This window comes from Ovis canadensis, chromosome 5 (genome assembly GCF_042477335.2).
Source record: "Ovis canadensis isolate MfBH-ARS-UI-01 breed Bighorn chromosome 5, ARS-UI_OviCan_v2, whole genome shotgun sequence".
Taxonomy (NCBI): Eukaryota; Metazoa; Chordata; class Mammalia; order Artiodactyla; family Bovidae; genus Ovis; species Ovis canadensis.
Window position 1 is genome coordinate 101,027,752 of NC_091249.1, and position 20,253 is coordinate 101,048,004.

Here is a 20,253-nt window from a genome sequence, read left to right on the forward strand (position 1 = left end):
CCATTTTCACAGATAATAATAAGCTGCTGCTTGTGAAAAGAAACTCTATTGAACAGTTAATATATATATTTTCCTTTCCAGGGTAACAATATAGAACTGTATCATAGACCAAGAATTAATTCATTTGTCTTTAAAAAGAGAAATATCACCACGCCAACATATCACACAAACATGGGTATAACATGTCATTCTGGGGTTACCGAACACTTTTCCCCATGATGCCACACAAAATTAAGTTTCTATAATTGAGTCATTTCCATTTTCTTATCTCATTGCTAAGAGAATGTATGTGAGACTTTGACTTAGTGGGTAAGAGAGTGGACTCGAGACTGTCGGTTTGAAGCCCTAGCTCTGCCATTAACAAAGTAGATCCCTGTTAGGCAAGTTGTTTACATTATTTCTACCTCAGTTTTTTCATCTATAAAATGGGGATAATAACAGTGCCTGTATCGTTTGGTTTTGAGGAAAAAATGAGTTAGTGCTTGTTAATGCTCAAGCTCTTAAACCAGTGCCCAAATATACAGTAAGCTCTTCAAGAAAGTTAGCTGTGGGAATAGCTGTAATTAATAATACTTTCAAATGAATAATACATGCTTTTGACACATGTCATAAAAGTTACTGAGAATTATTAGAGACATCTTGAGTAGTGATGCTGAATAGAAGTATTTAAAAGTGGAATTCCTAACTCATAGTTGAAAGTATCAATTATATTTATAGAAGATCGGTCTTACTTCCAGCCACCAAGCCAGCAAGAACTGAAAACCAACTGGTCAACATATGTTGATGCAGATGGAAAAAAGCTACAACTGTCTTTAAATTCCCCAAAGAAAGCTGGTGGAGAGCCCTTCTGGTCACTGCAGTCCAACCTATCATTACCCGTGCAGTGAGACTCTTTGATGGGTTTCTTGTCTATGAATAATACATATTTTGGGGACAGCTTTACAAAAATAATCTTTCTTTGCTCCAAAAAGACCTATGACTAAGCAAATGCAAAGAAAGAATTACCTCCCAACCACAAGGCAGGGTGGTACTCATGTTGGAAATTGAGGCAATTGGCAAAATCCAAAAGTATTTTTGAGATAAACTGGTCCCATAGTTTATATTCTAGAGAACCAGGAGAGTTTCAAGCTTCAAAATGATTCTTCCCTTAATTGTTAAAAATAAAATTGGGGAAAAATTTTAATTGTTTCTGTGTAAGGAATTATTAGATAAAAGAGCTTATCTTTTTTTTTTTTTTTAATGTGGACCATTTCTAAACTCTTTAGTTTTGGCCAGGAGGCATGTGGGATCTCTGCTCCCTGGCCCACTCCCCCTGCACGACAAGGTGAAGAAGGCTTAATTGCTGGACCGCCAGGAAAGTCCCTAAGAGAGCCTATCTTTTTAGAAGACCTGGTATTCTATATACTAAGTATTTCACAATGCAAACCATCCTTGCAAATATTCTTTAAGTTCTGTGAATATCGCTAAGAGGAGAGAGCTTTTTTTTTCCCCAATGAAATTTAAGTTTGTATTTACACTCTGAATGGTAAGCAGAGGATTTTAAAGATTAGTCATTCATGATAAGCATGATTAAGTTTGCCTATGAAGTTTTGTCTCTAAATGATCTGTGCATTCAAACTGTAGCAAAAGAAAAGATTCTGGTTGTTCTCCCAATCCTGGGACTCCTCCCCCAGTATCAGCAGTAGTCAGTTGGTGAGGTCAAGTCTACCATCTTGTAATACAAAATGACGTATACTCTCTGTTCTCTTTCAGCCCCACTGCCGAGGGCTTTGAGGGGACAAGTAAGAGACTCTTACATCTTATGGGGTTTGACCAAATATTCTTTTCAGTTCACTGGCTGCGATTCCTGGTATAGAATAGGCTTCTTAAGCCAAGAGCAAACATTGAGGATTACCAAAACTAAACAATTCAAGTACTACAGGCTAATTAAAAACTAAAGTTATCCGACACATACTGTCATAAATAAACGAAAACTTTGGCTAGAAAAAGTAAGCTCCAGAACTGACCTCTGTCACACATCTTAAATACATGCGCCCTGCTCCCATTATCAAAAATGTAACAAAATCAATTCATAGACATGTATATACTACTGTATTTCAAATTTAACCACCAAGGACTTTCCTTTCTTTAGCTATTAAGAAAACTTACTATAACAATCATTTGATACAACTCTAGAAAGATAATTTAGCAATTAATCTACATCATGTGACAAGAGAGCCAGTGCATGCCAAGAAAATGATTTTCTTGCTAAAATCTGTGAAGCTGTTTGAAGAAGGTCTCTATATGTGGCAGTGTTATCAGTTGTGTAATCAGAAAAAAGTTCTGACATAAACTGTATCTTAAAATATATTTCATGAATTTTCTTTATGCAGAAACCTAATAACTAGTTTTCCTATATAAATAAACATGCTGCTGCTGCTGGTTAGTCGCTTCAGTCGAGTCCAACTCTGTGTGACCCCATGGACTGTAGCCTGCCAGGCTCCTCTGTCCGTGGAATTCTCCAGGCAAGAATAATGGGATGGGTTGCCCTACCCTTCTCCAGGGGATTTTCCCAACCCAGGGATTGAACCCGGGTCTCCTGCACTGCAGGCAGATTCTTTACCACTGAGCTATGAGGGAAGCCCACAAATATAATTAATGCTTAATTTGTATAAGTGATTATTCATTAATGATCTTCATTTTAGTTCATACGAATTACAACGTTGATTAAAAAATTTTTAATTTACCAAACTCTGAGTTGATCTTCATATCAAAAATTATTTTAAAAATCTAAAATTAGCACTTAAGTACATTTGAAACCCTTCAGTTCTGGGAGATAACTGAAGTACCATGATCTGTACACAAAAGTAAATGTGTATCCATTATCTATCCACATGTGCATATATATGCAATATGTACTGACTACTCATGAACCTCAAATTCTGCTAACTTATTGAGTTCATTTTTTTTTCAGGAATAAATACACGTTTCCATTGCTCAATTTTTCTTTACTTGTACATAAAACCAGAGAAATTGTTTTATATGGAGAAGACAGCAAAACTCTGAATATTTGTTTAGAATATTTGATAGGGACAGAGACACTTTAACAAATAAAAATTAACTTCAGAAATATTTACCTATTACACTTTTAAAACGTGGATATCTATGAAGGAAAAAAATGTTACAATACTTTGAGAGTACAGATTATCAAAGGTCGTTATACAGAATAAAGATGTATTTGATAGTTCAACTGTTTTTGATTTAACTTAATAGTATCAAAGACTTAAGGAAATCAACATTATCTATCAAGTCAAATAATGATACTAAACAGTATGTCACGATATTTTAAAAAATAAAGCCTTGATCTGAGTAGGAGAGTATGCTTGTTGTTAGTATATGTAATTTAATGATTGTACGATAAATTCTATAATTAGAAATTTGATTTTTCATAAAAACCTTTGGTCTATTTTAAACATTCCTATGAAAACCTACTCTAAAATTTAAATACAATACATTTTGTTCATCATCATAGATGTTTGTGAACTTTTAAAATTTTATTTTTAATAGAAAGTAAATATTTGGCCAAAAATATGTTTGGAAGAAAGCTTTTGGTCTCTGAATATTATAAAAGTTTCTTAGAAATCTCTTAAAGGCTGAGTACAATAAAACTAGGGCAATGCATATATTCTCAGTTACTCTTAAAAAAAAACCTGTAAAAGTGACTATAGTGGCATGTTCTGACACATTCTTTTCATAAACCGAACCCTGTTAGTGACAGCAGAACAGATTGTGTGCATCTGCTGGGAATGAGCCAGATGACAGTGGAAAAACGCACATGGATACCTTGGCACAGCAAATAAAAAATGGAGAAAAAAAAGACCTGGAAGAGAAAGTGCTCAACTTTAATTGAAACATTCTTTCCAACATGATGAACTTCATCCAACCTCCTCTTGTAGCCTGTCAATTTAACATGTAAGAATGTGTTTTAAAAGGGTCCTTTGTAAGTTAGAGCTGTTTTGTCCTCTCCTTGTACTAAATTTTTTTTACTAAACTTTTCAGTTTGCATCAGAGTACAGCCAATTAACAATGTTGTGATAGATTTAGGTGGACAGCAAAGTGCTATCTATTCTCCCCCAAACTCTCCTCCCATCCAGGCTGCTACATAACATGGAGCAGAGTTCCTTGACCTTGCAATAAATATTGACTCAAGTTTTGGATTATTTCTTCAAATTATGGCAAATCTAATAAGCATCTGGGTAGAAAAACAGGCCAAACCACTCTACCACAGTCTGGTAAGAGAATGCTAAACTTCTAAAACCCTTTCAGGTTCAAATCAAATTTTAAATAATCTGGGTTAAGTTCTGAATTATATGGCTATTATACTGCCAAGTGCTAAATATACCACAATTCAAATATTCTGCAAACGTGACTATTGTATATGCTGCTTGCACTCAATAGTGCTACAATATTTGATTTTATGCTGATCAACCACAATATTGTTTAAACAGTTGGCTCAATAGCACTAAAGAGGTCCATATATAAAAACCAATGTGCTTCTATAAATCATATCAGTAAGTTCTCTTGGATGCTCTGATTACAATGAACATTTATTCTATACAGTATACAATGCAAATTTTAAACTAGAGACGAAGTTGTTTAATAGATCAGTAGTCTGACTGAAGCAGCTGCAGTCAAAAAAAAAAATCTGGTGATTAACAGCCATTTTCCAGTAATCATAACCCTGGAAAGGGCTACTGAGCAGGGGGAGGGGGTGCAGATGGGAGTAATTCTCTAAGCCCATGTGCCTTAGAGGGCGCCATCATCTTCACGCAGACTTATTATTACTGTTATTATTATTTTTAAATTAAAGCTTTTAGAGGCATCCTTGATTGCAGAGTTGGGAGCTGTCCATGCTGTTCTACCATAGGGAAGTCCACTCTGCAAGGATTCCTTGCAATGAGCACCCTTTATCCAGGCCTTAAAACAGGGCCAGAAAAGAAAGCGGAAATGTAAGGTGCACACTGGAGGGGTGCTATTCAAGAGCATGAGAATAATTTCAAGTAGTTGCAACTCCACAGGCTGCCTAAACAGGGCAAGCCTCATCAACACTACCTGTCACCCAAAATATTTTTTTTTTGGGAAATTAAGTGAATATAAAAGCGGAACAAAAAAGGGGTAGGCAGACTCTGAGACTAGATTTATTCCCATTTTCATCCACATCTTACCTCAGTTTGTTTGTTTGTGTTATCAAAAGGTATAATCCTCAGGTAAACTTCTGTATTTTCTGTATTACTTTGTATTTCTTCTTACATAAAGAAAAATGCTTAAATTAAGTTCATTTTTCCATCATCTCAAAGTTGATAAACTATGACTACAATCAATAATGCCTCTAAAAAGGGATACATAAAAGGGGAAAAAGGACAATAGAGGTGCTTTTTATTTATTTTTTAACTCTTTCAATAAAATATGTTTTATCTTTACAAGTGAGCAAAATTTACTAATTTATTCAACAAATCTCGATAGAATACCTAATTATATGCAAGAGTGATTGTGAAGGAATAGAAAGATGAGTAAAATGACACTCAGTCTTCACAAATTAATTTATCTCTACAGACAGTCAAAATTATGTAATAAGAAAAATAAAGAATACTAATAAATCCTTCGAAAGTGGTTCATACTAATGCTAAGAGAAAAAAACCCTTCAGAATTCTCGGTGATGCTGTTTTCACTATTAAAATAATGTAACAACTCTTATGTATCTCAAATACTTCCTCTAAAATGAATTTTTATTAAAACTAAGCATTAATCTATCTGGAATTCAGAACTTCCAATAAACAGCTTATAAAACTCATAGATGAAATTATTTGGTTTCTTTGGTTACATTTCTGGTTCTAAAAATAATGTGATATTTATTAATAACACCTGATCTGTGAAAGATTTTGATTTTCTCGAAGTATATTGTACTGAGTGATCATTAGCAGTCACCTCATGTAACATCAGAATTAGAGAGTTGACCTGAAAGTGACCCAATTTTAATGGTATGAAAGTATCATTGACAAAAAGTTCAAAATAATGATTCCCACCAAGCATTTCTAAATGCTCATCATTGGCAGGAAGATAAAATGATTAAAATATAGTGTAGTGCTGCGATAATAATTCAGGCTTCCCTGATGGCTTAGCGGTAAAGAATCCGCCTGGCAATGCAGGAGATGTAGGTTTGACCCCTTGGTCGGGAATATCCTCTGGAGAAGGAAATGGCAACCCACTCCAGTATTCTTGCCTGGGAAATCCATGGACAGAGGAGCCTGGCAGGCTTCAGTCCATCGGGTTGTAGAAAGAGTTGGACACAACTTAGCGACTAAAACATAATAACTTACTAATTACTGATCACTTACATTCCCTTTTTATATGTATTATCCTGTTTAATCATTACAACTTTAAGAGATGGGTGGTATTATTATTCCCATTTTACAGATGCTGAAGACAATGCTTTCTGATGGTTAAATAATCTACCTACAGCCAGTATCCAGTAAATGGAAGACTGGATTTTGAACCCAGTTTGATCTTCGCTTTTAACCATTACTGTCTATTGCTTATGGGTCTGTTTGTCTAATAGCATACATATGTAAAATTAAAGAAACTATATTAAGTATAACAATGTGGTCTTCAAACTCTACGTCTGAAAATCAATCTGATTTTCTCTTGCATTCATCCTTATCCTCTCATACTTTCTGTTTCTCATTCTCTTTGCATTTTTTTCAACCCATCTTTTCCTCTACACACACACACACACACACACACACACACACACACACACCACATCCTTTGGAGTTCTGACCCAGCACCTCAATGAACATAATCAAGGCCTAAATTTGGTTCAACTAGTCCAATAACTAAACCATCTCCTCAGACTTCCTAACACTATGCATTTTTGCCGGGGATGCACCATGCTGACTCTAAAGCTGTCAGTGCTTCCTTACAAAGACACCATTCTGTAGTCTTTGCTGCTTTCAGGTCGGTGTCTGGAGCTCTTTCGTGACATGGCATTGGGCTGCGATGAGCCACATCAATCTCTCAAGTGTCAGAAGATAAGTTAACACCTGAAACAATTCTGTGATCTCACATGCATAGTGAAAACAAAATAAAAGTGCACTTGCTTTCCCACAATACCAATATTCTGAAGCAAGAAGAGAACTCAGGAGAGAAACAAAAAACAACAAAAACTAAAAAAAGAACGTCAAGAATTCTTTGATTTTTAAGCTAAAACATGAGCGAAGTCAAAAATTATCACCTGGCGCTCAGGCTAACTCAAGAAGGATCAAATAGTCCTAGAAGGGACACTGGCCATTCATTTCAACCAAAAGACCATATGGAAACAAGCAATGGTTCTGAGTATCCTACCTGGCCCTTTACAAATCTATTAATGTCATCGTGAAATTTTCTTTTTGTGTTTTCTAAGGGGGAGAAACACTCAACGGTGACAGAAAAGAAACATGTAGCCAAAATTATTTCCTTAACCTACAACCTAGACAGATGCTAGGTTAAAAGTGATCTTCTAATAAAAAATAGAAATGATTTTGTTCATCTTCATTTAGTTAAGAAAAGTAACCCTGATGAAAGTAGGTCTGGCCTTCCACCTTCTACAAATATATTTAACTGTTATAAAAGAAGGGTGAAAAGACCAACTTTCTCAACCACCAAACCTTTACTTTAAGACCCTCTGACACTTAAGTCTTCCCAAATGTGAACAGAAATAAGGCAGCTTTAAAACAGTACATGCTAATTTACTCATTAACTGTTTAAAAAATTTTTATTTCTTGCCCAGTGAATTACCTACTTTAAGAACCTCCAAGAGATTAATGCCTTATCAGGCATAGTTTTGTAATATTTAAATAGTAAGACAATCTATTTTCTATTAAAAATTTATCCAGGGCACATATTGAACAACTGAAACTTTACAGTGTGGCTAACAATATTTATTGAGCGGTGATGATTCAAATTATACTATGGTTAGGGAGAATTCCAAGAAGATAAAGAAATCTTGTACCATATCCTAAATGAAAGCATAATTTTAAAGGTTGAATCTGAATTTTTAAATTAGAATATCTAATTTTATACAAAATAAATATAAAACATTATTGACTCCTATGTATATTAACATATGTAAAAAAAGTTTAACATTTTTTCCTCTTGTTAATAGGGTTTGAAAGTGTGCCAGGTGTAGGGCTCTTACTCATTACACCAAGGAAAGCCATTGTGATCATACTCTCACAAGTTTCCTTTAAAAGTCCATGTTGTGTTAATTTCTTAACACTCTATTAGCAAATACTTACATCTACAGAAAACAGTTTCTTAATATTCAAGCATAATTAAAATTATCTTTCGTATGTGTTTTAGTTTAAGGAGAAATAAAATTATGTTTAACTATTGGTCTGATGTAGTAAATTTTATACAGGCAATTAATAACTGGTTTAGTGGGTTAATGAATAAACTAACATGTATATGCTATTTGTATACTGTGAAATCAATAATCTAGTTTAAAAATAAAGTTGGAACAAATATTTATTACACAGTAATACTTTCTACTTAAGGCTTTCACTTTGTACTTCTACAACAGAAGGCCAGTTTTAGAAAGGTGTGCTGGCAATAATTTGACTCCACTTCACACAAATCAGAATTCTACTACAGATTAAAAGGAGCCATGGCAGCTAGAAATTATTTTTTAATAGGATTTTTAAAAATCATGTTGCTAATGGTTGAAAATGTAACTGGTAATTAAAGAATGGTTTTAACAATTTTTTTTTTTACTATATTTTACAAGGAGAAGTATGAGCTTTCACACTACAATTTCAAATGCAAAGAATATTAATGCAGATATTTAGAAACTGATGTATTTTGCATGGTAATAAATACACTACCCACAACACACCTTTCAAATAAAAAACATAAACCAAATCTGAAAACTAAAGCCCGTATTTTCTCTCTTTGTATTTTGACCTCGTAATCATTAAAAGTGTGAGTGTTTATCAATAAAAGCAACTGAAGTGCCACATATTGTGGTAGAACATTGCTATTTCCCCGAGATAAGTACAAAAACCACTCAATGTTAATTTGCATCACAAAATGACCTAACATATCTGGAATATAATGCACAAGCTTCATTGAAAAGATATCATTATATTTTTCTCAGCAAAACAAAAAGAAAAAATACAGACATCTGATTGGGCCTATGTGTGCTGGAGGAGGGGAGGGTGAGGAAGAGGGCTCATTTTCTATCTTACACCTATTGTTTTAGGCATTCTGAAGTGCTCTAGGGGAAGCAAAAAGAAACATGCTGAATTCACTTTGCAGTTAATGTCTCAGTGATTTAAGAGGCAGAGTTTTCAAGTTAAAGAAGGGAAATGTTATGCTTTTCCTTTCCCAGAGCGAGTGCCCAGGAAGAAGGCCCTCTGGTCCTTAGCCTACGCAAGGGGAAAAAAGGACATTATTTGGGGCTGAAATCACTCAGAGACAGAAAAGGGGAAGTTTAAGATGTGCGCTGTGTCTGGTCTGCAGCCAGGAAGTTTTCATTTTGTAGCTCTGCTGCCAGTACCTGCCCTGCATATTCAGAAATAAAAATACACCAGAACTCTACCTCAGAAACTGTGGATGCTACAAAGAATTAAAAGAGTTTATTTTTCTTTCTTTATCCTGAGTGTAATTACTGTTTTTAAAAAGAAAAGAGCTGAAACTATAGTAACTGGAGGGTTTTTTTTTTCCCCTCCCTTTTAAAACTCCTCAAACTACCTTCCCACAAAGCCATTTAAGTTAAATGGTACATTTACAGACTCACCTACATGAAAGATATAACTTAAAACATCTGCTTAGACACATACGTTCTGTTCAGATATAAAGAATGTGGCCAGAAAGCTGAAAAATATAGGGCCATTATATTCTTAAAATGTGTGTCCTTCTGTGTGTGCGTGTGTTCATTCATTAAAGAGATTTTTGACTGCAATTAGGTAGTCGGTCCTATGAAGGTTTCCTTGTGTGACCATGATTTCTAAAAATAAAATGCTCCAGTGAATATTTCTGCTAAATAATCACATCTTCAAAAATTACTTTAAAGAAACCCCAATCCCTCATGTTACATTAAGCAATAATACCAGCTTCCATAATAAGCCTTGGTTGTATACCTCACGCATGGTCAATAATTAATTAGAAGGTTAAAAAAAGTCATGTTTACTCTATTAAGTAGGAGACTAATTTCCTTATCTGTCCCCACTAATTCACGCTCATGAATCTATTTCCTAATTTTGCAAATAAATAAGCATATCTAAAGCCAAAGCTGCCTATTTTCAGGGTTCCAGGAAAGATGCATTCTCGTGCTATCATTCTAACTTGCTGAAAGAATCACAGACGTGTGAAAAAGTGAGAGGGATAGTCGTTAGCTGTTTTTAAAAATACACTTCACATTCTATCAAGACCATTATCTATCGCTTTTTATATCCAATATGCTAGAGATCCATGGTATCTAAGAACAATTTATATGAATTCTTCATGTGCATCTTATCTATGACAACAAGATACAAGAGGAAAACCAGACCACACTCAGGCTAGTCTTTTGGAAAAAGCAGGTTCTCACCAGGGACTGCTTCAGAGATCAGTATCTCCAGTCTCTAGAAACAAGTTCAAGGTATTTAAATCATTACTAGAAGATTTGTATTGTCATATCACATGAATCGCAACCACTTGCAGGATGAACACCACTGTTCCATTCATTTCAAACTTACAGCATTAAGAATTAATAAAGTCTCTATAACATCTGCATTATTAAAGAGTAATGATTTCTGCAGAAATCTGCCTGTAATAGGTTTACTGTTTCTATCGCTTGTAAGATCACCGATTTCCTTTATAATGTCCTCAGAAAACAATCTTCATGTATACTTTAAACTTTGTTTCCAACTGGCTATATTTAAAAAATAAATACAGAGATTTAACTAAAGCAATATAATGACAATGTACAAGAATGCTTTACGGTGAGGACAAATGAATGCTACTCATATTACCACCTCACACCCAAATATTTATATAACAGGTATCATATAATTTCCATATTTAGTAGGAATATGACTTTCCTTTTTGTAGTTAATGTTAAAATAAATCCAAAGAAATGTTAGATAATACTATATTGGATAATCTTTTTTCTAATGATATTCTTTGTTACAGAATTTTCCATAATTATTTTTCTTGCACAGACAAAAAGTATTGATGCTATCCACTTATTCTTAAGAGAGGTCGTGAAAGGGTGCTTTTAGCTCTTTCTTTCTTTATGCCTCAACATATCTGTAAAATAGTCACTACTGAGATCTTGTTTTAAGCAAGATTAATTCCAGTGGGCTTTATAGAAGTTAATATCAAGAGAACAAAATTTTCATAGACTATTTTTCAGCACAGACTTTTTTTCAGTGTGAGAGAGGTTATCAACAAGAATTGCTTTTAAGAAAAACCTGACAGTTTCCTTTGCTCGCTAACTATAGCAAATGATTAGAAATTATTTTCTTTCTCATGCTGTTATTCACTTACATACTTGCTTCAATTCTCCAAGGGAAGAAATGTGGCTCTTGTGGGAAAGGTCCACCCCTTTCTACATGTTTGCTTCCTTGAACGAAAGGAACACACCCCCTAACATTCTTTGAAATGTGTCCAATATGCAAAGAATTGGAATAGCACTGTATTACTGACCAAACCAGAAAATCTTAAATGAGAGTCAAATATTGTTAAAATGCGTGTGTTTGGGGACAACTAAACGATGCATACAGAGGTAACAGAAATGAACTCTGTTCAGCCTCTGCCTAGTGTCTATGTTTGGACACTCAGAACACTTGTTAAGTGTTAATGGAAGAAACCTGGGAGTGTTTCTGTGCACCTGTGTGCATATGACAACTCAGGAGGAGGTCCATAAATGTTACAGGTTTCTGAGTGCAGCCTTTGAACTTAAGACCCATTAGAAGAATGGTTCCTCTCTTTCATAAATTCTTTAAGGAAAAAATATCCAGAAACTGAAATATCCATCCTTCATAAGTGGAATCAGAAAGTTGTCTGAAATCATGTAAGTGCATGAATATTGAAAGGCTATGCTCACTCTCCTCATGACAGAAAACTCATACCAAAGTTGGTATCCTCCAGCTTGTGCATTTGACAATTTTTTTGGTCATGAAAATTGTCCTCTAACAAGTTTTCCTTCTCCTATGTAGAAGCCAATGTTCCAAGAGTAAGTTATTCCTATTCTTATTTTCCAATAATGTGATAGACTTCATATTTGTAGGTATCTATACCTTTATCTTTACTTTATATTTTCCGAAACCCTCTTTTCTAATTCCACTTTTACACAGAAATTTGCAAGTGTAAAGACACCGAGTGAGCAAAATTGTATATCTTTTCAAAGATATTCAGTATTTAAATGGTTAGTCCTTTTGCAGTTTGTTCATCAGGCATTTGCTGATGAACTCAGCTATATAATTTTCAGGCCTACAAAATGGAAGCTCTGCTACTATGCCTATGTTTTATCACTTGGAATAAGAGTGAATATAAACAGTGAGTATATGAACTGGAGCTGATGGTAATAAACTTATTAAAACTTAGTAAGATATTGTTATGGTCAAAGAAAACCTGCTAGTGTGTACCACAAATCCATTCAGATGAAACATCTCATTCACTGGAATTTCCTATCTTATTATAACAATGCACAGAAAATTAAACACATAAATATTAATTTTATGTATCACAGAAGATGTAGGCAATGAAAATGCAATGTTTACATTTATGGGTGACTCATTAGTGTTTTATTGTGTGAAACACTAGGAGGCATCAGTTGGGTAAAAAAGGACTTCAATTTTTAAAGAAGAAAGAAATTACTGTAGAGTTGGATGCATAAAAAGTAGGGGTTTTCAAAATGTTATTATGTAAACCAAAACTTTTTCTCTGAAATAAACTCTGAAAACAACGCATTTTGTTGTAAAGAATGACCTTTATAAAATATTCATGAAATAGATATACTTTGACCAAGAAACATCTATGAAGATCTATTTCAAATATATAAATTCATTAACTATGTAATTTCACATTTTTGTGAGGAATATATCTGGTAACAGAATAACATAATGGCTATTGACTACCATGCATTTTCTGCTCGGTTATTCAATACCGTGAGTGTATGTTTTATTTCTGGCAAATTCTGTTTTGTGCTCTCTACAATGCCTCAGAAAATGTCTACTGAAATTAAACCTTAGAGTAATAATTGCTTCACATAAGCATCCAGAATTTGCCGTCTGTTCCAAAAGAAGTGATGGAACTTAAAATGAAAGCAATGAGGATGTATATATAAAGTACATGTTTTTCTTTATTTCACTATTGAAAGCCTGACGTTTGAAAACTGAGTTTTCTACTGTTTGAATGGCTCTTCATAATGATAAAGCAACAGGGTCGTGGTATACTTATCTAGCAATCATTTGAAATTGGAGTGTCTTGCCATTCCTCAACAATCAGCTTTTATCTTTGACCTATCAAAATAACATGTGAACTGCGTAATCCGCCTTTTGTAAGGTGCACAGACTCTGTTGTTGCTCCTGGTTTTGTGAATCGCCTCTGTAATCTGGTTTGATTTCCTAAAGATGACAGATCTCGGTGAACAGTCAGGCTTTACTGAGTGCAGGGCAGTCCACGCGCCCATGAGATTAAGGTACAGTGCTGAGGACGGGATCTTAATCACCTACCCTTCCACATGCAGCACACAGACAGCACCAGTGATTAAATCTTTTCATTGTGCCCAGGCAATCACTGTATTCATAAAATGAATATGTGCATTTTTATAAGTTTTAGATATTAATTTGCGTGGTGTTTTCTCAGAGGATGTGCTTTGGGAAAAAAAAAAAGTAGAACTTTATTAATAGTCTTTTTAAAGTCCTCTCTGTGATCCTTAATTGCATATGAAATTCTTCCATGTAATTCTGAATCATGTCTCTGAAGCCAGGGTTCTCTATTTAATAACTCTTTTTTTGTTGTTGTTATGAAGTACAAGTGTCGCTGCACAGATATTTCCCCATTTTTGTCACTTTCTGAGATTTCATACACTCAAAATATACCGCATGTGGAGTTGGGAAATAAAACCACAAAATATACTACAATAAACAGAAGAAAGTTTTGAAATATAATGTTAACAAATGCCAAGGAGTTATTTAACTCAGTTGTTTTATAAAAGAAGTTTAAACACAATAAATCATTCATTGAAAAGATATAGTTGTAGTGTTATGCAGTTTATTGATCTGGTAAAGTGAGGGCCAAGGAAGAAACTCATAGACATCTGAAAAATATAAAACATGATGCTTTTCCAGGATTCAATTTTGAATCTTTAGATAGTCCTTCTGCCTCTTGGAATGGACCATTTCCCCTAGATTTTGAAAACTGAATATGTTTACAAAGAAGAAAAGAGGCAAGGTACAGTAAAGTTCTTGTTATTTAAATTTCATGTGTTTAATTTTAATATGTTTTTGTTCTGAAGAGTTCACATATATGATTGCATACTTTTAAAGTATGAACAGCTCTGGAAAGCTCAAAAATTGACTTATTATTATAAAGTGCTCATTTGTTATTAAAAACTAAGAAACAAATTAAAATTTAATAAAAGTTACATCTTTAATATTGTCTTTCACTATATTCTACAGCAATCAGAATGTAATTAATGAATGAGGTAAAACACTGTCTTTAGTAAGAAGTCTGGAAAATATGCCACAAATACTTCAAAGCTGCGTGAATTACATTAGTAAAAAACAGTAGATTTTTATAAAGTTCAGTAAAATCCGAAGGAAAAATAACTACCAACTATTGTCTCCTTAACTTGGCCAGGGGACCATATTTTAAACTAACACTGAGTTTAAAGTATGTTTTGATGAAAACTTTTAGGATTGAGTTAGAAGTCTAATACATAGCCAAATATACTTTCCTACAAATAGAATGAGATACTTGATTTTAGAGATTTGTTTTCCCTCTTGAGATAAGACATTAGATAGGTACATCTCATTTTATCTGTCAAGTTCTGAATCTACTTGCTTTAGAACTACCTCTTTATCTTGATAAATAATTTCTTGCACACACTGGAAGACAATAATATGGTTTATTAACTGCACGATATTCAACCAAAACTGCCTGTGCCATATTGGCACATACTGAATGTTCTCAAAGACTGGCCAAGACTGATATTATTTTATAAATTAAATGTTTTAGTTTCAAATTAGAGGTTGTAAATCTCTTTAAAGCTAAAATTAGTATGCAATAAAGAGGTTAAATGGGGTTCACAGGTGGTCACATTTCCATGTCTTACCAAGTCCCTAGGGATCAGAGTTATTATATTCTATATAAACATCTTTGCAACCACAATTGTATTGCAAGGTGTCAGTGAAAAAAAGGCTGGTCACTCTTTTTGACTGGTATAATGAGGTAGCTAGAGTTCCTTTCATAGCACTTAGAAAATACATGCAGTCACTAACCATTTCACAAGACAGTTACTATTAGAGTTAGGATCAGATTCACAATAGTAAAATGCACTTTGTGTCAAAGCAATTCTCCACTGAGGACTGGTTAGAGAACTGGCAGAAAGCCTGATTCTACTTATTATACTGTCAGCATTTACATATAAAGGAATTTTATACAAAAGACACACATTCCTAAAATGTGAAGAAAAAGGGCTTTTCCCCAAAATGGTAACTACTGGACCTAGACTAGTCAGACATGTTTCAGACATACAATTTCCTTTAAGAATAACTAGCCATATTCTGGGAAGGATATAACACTACTATTATATTTAAATACTTGCATAATATTTAATAATACAACAAACAATGTGCCACAGCTGTATATACTTCCTTTGTGCCAAACTTTATCACTGAGTTTGGTAACTTTCAGCCAAAGTCCAAACAGATGGCAATTTCAGTGACTTAACCTTATTTGTTTTTACACAGCTATGTATCTGACTTGACCTAAAGAGCAGTGATATATACTGAAGTCTCAACAAGAACTGTGAAATGTGTAGACTACCATGGCCACTGAATCACATTTTGTCCACATTAGCCCCCATCAAGACAGCACTTTGGTAATGGAAGGAGATGCACAAAGGTATACTCTGACAGACAGCCATGCTTTAGCTCAAACTAATCCCAAGATTTAGTGGCTCAGAAGCATAACCCAGAGCAAATCAGAGTCTCTGGTGGGACTCACAGGAGCATCTTTTTATGGTGAACTGCCGGCTAAATATTAAGGCATGTACTTCAAGGTCACAGAACATTCTGTGAAATACTAAAGTCCACCAGGCTCCACATGCTCCACCATAGCAAACATGCTAATGACGTGCACTAACTTCATGAAACTTTAAACACACCAATGTGACAAGAACAAGTCAGGAGTGATTTCAGCAACTGATAGCAAACAGATAGGACTATCCAAAAAGTTACTTTTAGCCACACACAAGAAAATCATGGCACCTAAGGGAAAAAAATGCACAACAAGCCTCAACTTCAACCTTCAAAACGGCACAGCGGTAGACCCAGTGCCGTGGAATATACTGATGCAGATTTCAGAGACAATACCCCGGCTATTTCTATTTCCTGGAGAAATGTCAGAGGTACTTACATGAAGGAAGAACCGATCAGATTAGTCCTTGGGATATTTTCCTTTTTCTTAAGAGAGAGAGAAAGAGAGAGAGAAAAAAAAAAAAAACACGACAACAGTAATCTTTACTTCGTCCAGCCTTGAAGTGCTTCTCCACCTGATTCAAACATGCAGTCACGGCGACCCACACAGAACCTTCAAAGTCAATCCAATAGCAGCCCGAAGATGTCTGGGTGTACGCGTGTGCTCAAGTGTCTGACTGCGAGCAGAGCGAGCAGAGCTGGAGAAACGATGTGTGTGTGTGCGCGCGCGCGCGCGTGAGCGCGCGAAAGGAGCGCGAGCGCGGGGGAGGCACGCGCAGGGCCGAGCGCGCGCGCGCCGAGGCCGCTCGGAGGAGTGAGGGGAGGAGGAGGAGGAGGAGGGAGGAGGAAGGGGAGGAGGAGGAGGAGAAAGTGGCTCTCGGCGGCCCGCCGGATTAAAAGTAACCAGACTCGTCCAGAAAACTGCGTCCAGGAAGGAAGTGACAGAAGACGAATGGGAAAAGGAGAGTCCGCTCACAGCCTTTGAAACATCGCGTCAAAAAGGCGAGGGGCGGAGGGAGTGGAAGGATATTGGGAGGGGAGGCGGGGGTGGTGGAGAAAAAGGAGCGCACGGCTTGGGGTTCTAAGAGGCCCATCACATGAAGCGCCTCTTGCCTTCTCTTCCTTTATTTTATTTTGCCCTTGCCTTTGCGCGCGCTGCCTTTTTTTCCCCTCTCCCTCCCTCACAATCCCAAACCGTTGACTCCCTCTCTCTCGCCTCGCGAGCTGGAGAAATCATCAGTTTCACTCTTGCAAAAGGGGGGCGGGACCAGACCTCGGAGCAATTTTTTTTTTTAAATAAAACAAACATCCAGCAGTTCCCTCCTCACCCCTCCAGTCTCAACTAGATTGATAAATTACTCCACTACACTACTTTAATTATGTATATGGTATGCAGAATAAATCACTGAACATCAGTACCTCAATCAAGCACTTTTAAATGATAATTGCATCTTGGGTGAATCAATCTTTCCATTCCTGACATTTTGCTAATTTTAGTTTTACGGTGGGGTAATGGCACATGCCATACGCAAACCTAATGACAATCCTTTATTGCTCCAGCTGAAGACGACACCGCGAGCGGTGGCTCCCGGCTCTCACTCTTTCCCGACGCCGCCGAGGACGCTCAGAGAGCCGAGTCTCCGGCTGCGGCGCGCCGCTCGCTTCCCAGGGGGACGCGGCGAGCCAGCCAGCGGGAAAGTCCTTCTAAAGTCGGGATCTTTCCTCTGACCAATAGGAGCGCGACCCTAATAGTTGCTCTTGTGACTTCCCCCGCCCCGCTCCCCGTTTGGAGACGCGTTAACCACTTCATTCTTCCACTGGTCTGAGCGCTCCTCCGTGACTCACGCGTAAAAAGCTCCGGTCCAGGATGCCTGCACCACTCGATTCCAGCGCGCGGTTTTCCTCCACGCCCTGAATACGCGGGGTTTCGGCCCCGAGAGGTTGGAGTGGCTAGAAAGGGGGCCGAAACGCTTCTCAACTGGTAGTAATGTACAAAATGATAAACGCATGACCGGCATTTGAAATCTTGACTTCATCTCGGGGCCATGAACTTTCTAATCAGGTTGGAAATATTTACCGAGGCGGCAGCATCCCGGGAGGTTCCCCCCGCCCCCCACCTCCCACAATCTCTCTTCCACACCTTAGACGGGATTTTCTCCAAGGCATTAACATGTAAACTAACCAACTTCCCAAATGCATTAGGCTTCCCTATCGGATAGCTGATGACTTCACTTATCCTGAAGAGTTTCAGCTGCACAGGAAGCAGCAATAGAGACTGATAAGGAAGATACTTGTGCTAAGGTTTAAGCACAGCAAACACTTTTCCTTATCAAAAAAAAAAAAAAGGGTTAATATTCAAGATTTAGGAAAGGTTACTAGAATTGAGCACCTCCTCTCCCTAGCTAATTACACCACGCCCAATTAAGCCAAAGATAAAATATGCCAACTAGTCCACAAACCATGAAAAGATCAGATTACACGCCAGTAGAACTATGGACTATATAAAATGTTTAAACCAAATTAAAAAATCTTAATATCGTGAAAAGAATGGAAAATACATTGGGGAAATTAAAATGTGGATGTACAAGAGTACACAATAACAGTATACTGAAATATCTAGCTAATTAAAGATATTTCTTCACTTAAAAAAAAATTCCTTTCAGCACTGTGTGTTTAACCCAATGACTAGATGCATTTCCCCTTAAGTTCTGCACTGAGCCTCTAGTCTATTTTAATACGTGAGGGCAGTGTGAATCAGAAAGCCTCCTGCTTCATTGTAGGGCTATTTGATCTGTGTAGCTTTTCTCACAACAGTGGGTTCAACATTTAGGTGTCTGCCCCAGGGCTTCACTTGAAAGGGGAAGGTTGATTTTACAGGCAAGTACAACTAGCTCATCACCGTTATGACTATCAACCCAGATAAGATGAATCTTTTGCTATTATTACAGGAGAGCATGGCAAACTGTCACAAAGCAAAACCCACCTGAAATACTATTATTTCTTGCAGATTAATACCTACAATATATTTGTTGGCCTGTTTGTTTTTCATCTGGTGAGTTTGTTACTACCATGAATTTATTTTGATAATATGGCAGATATAATCTATACCAGGTTTTAATATAAGGTACAACTTCTAAAAAAATCCAAAAATATAAAGGTGCATTGACATTTTTGAGTATTAAGGTATGTCTATATATAGTGGTAAAAGGAAATTAATTTTTCCAGATTCACAAATGTCCTGACAAAACAAATTATTTGTAGGAACATTTGTGTATTGCATGATGTCTGAAATTAATGTAATGAAGTGTACCAGCTTATTTTATAGGAGCAAATAGACATAGGCAATAGATGACTTTTACCACAGTACACTTTAGTTTTAGTTTATTTTCCTTAAAAAAGAAACTATTTTTACCTTTTAATGTTTTAAAGAATTATTTAATAACATTGTAACAAACCCCAAACTATCAACAATAATATAAGCATTCAAAAGTAGGTATAACCCCACATTGCGGATAATTTGAAAATAAGATCTGGATTGATCTTATTTGAAAATAAGATCTGGAAAATAAGACCACAATTGGCCTTTTAAAATATAGAATATTCCCCTCAGCAGATTTAGCTTCTTAATTATGTGTGACCCCAGTTAATATTAGCATGAGTTTCCTTCCCATGAGCCTTTACAGTTGAAGTGGAACAGAAGAGGTTGTGCAGAAATACACAATGGAAGAAAGCCATCTGAGATTTAAAATTATTTACTGGTAATCCACAGAGTGGTTAATCCAAGGCGTGCTTTGTGTTCATCTTCAAATGCTTCTGAATTTTTTTACCAAAATCATCCTCATTCTCGCCACCAAATGGTACTTTGCTAGGATCAAAATATTTTCTGGTGCAGGGAAGAGTCTGTTCTACGTGTTAACAGGCCTGGATTCTCTGGTTCAAGGTTTGCACCTAACTAATGAGTGTGTCCTTTCTGGGCTTCAGTTTGCTTACACATTAAATGACTTCTCCAATCTATTCCAATTCTGTGATTGGAAAGTAGAAAATTCTTATA

The 20,253-nt window shown here is 36.0% G+C and overlaps 1 protein-coding gene across 25 annotated transcripts in view; it reads right to left on the bottom strand.

The window, feature by feature from the left end:
- Window positions 1-20,253, bottom strand: part of MEF2C (myocyte enhancer factor 2C) — a 178,280-nt gene that overhangs the window by 139,895 nt on the left and 18,132 nt on the right. For 6 of the 25 annotated variants that reach the window (XM_069590095.1, XM_069590090.1, XM_069590086.1 and 3 more), the window contains exon 1: window positions 16,642-17,434. The exons of 13 other annotated variants lie outside the window; for them this stretch is intronic. The gene's annotated coding sequence lies outside the window, so the exon portion shown is untranslated. Of the gene's footprint in view, window positions 1-16,641; window positions 17,435-20,253 lie in introns of those variants that run through there. 6 more of the 25 variants (XM_069590093.1, XM_069590089.1, XM_069590082.1 and 3 more) reach the window with 2 other exon arrangements.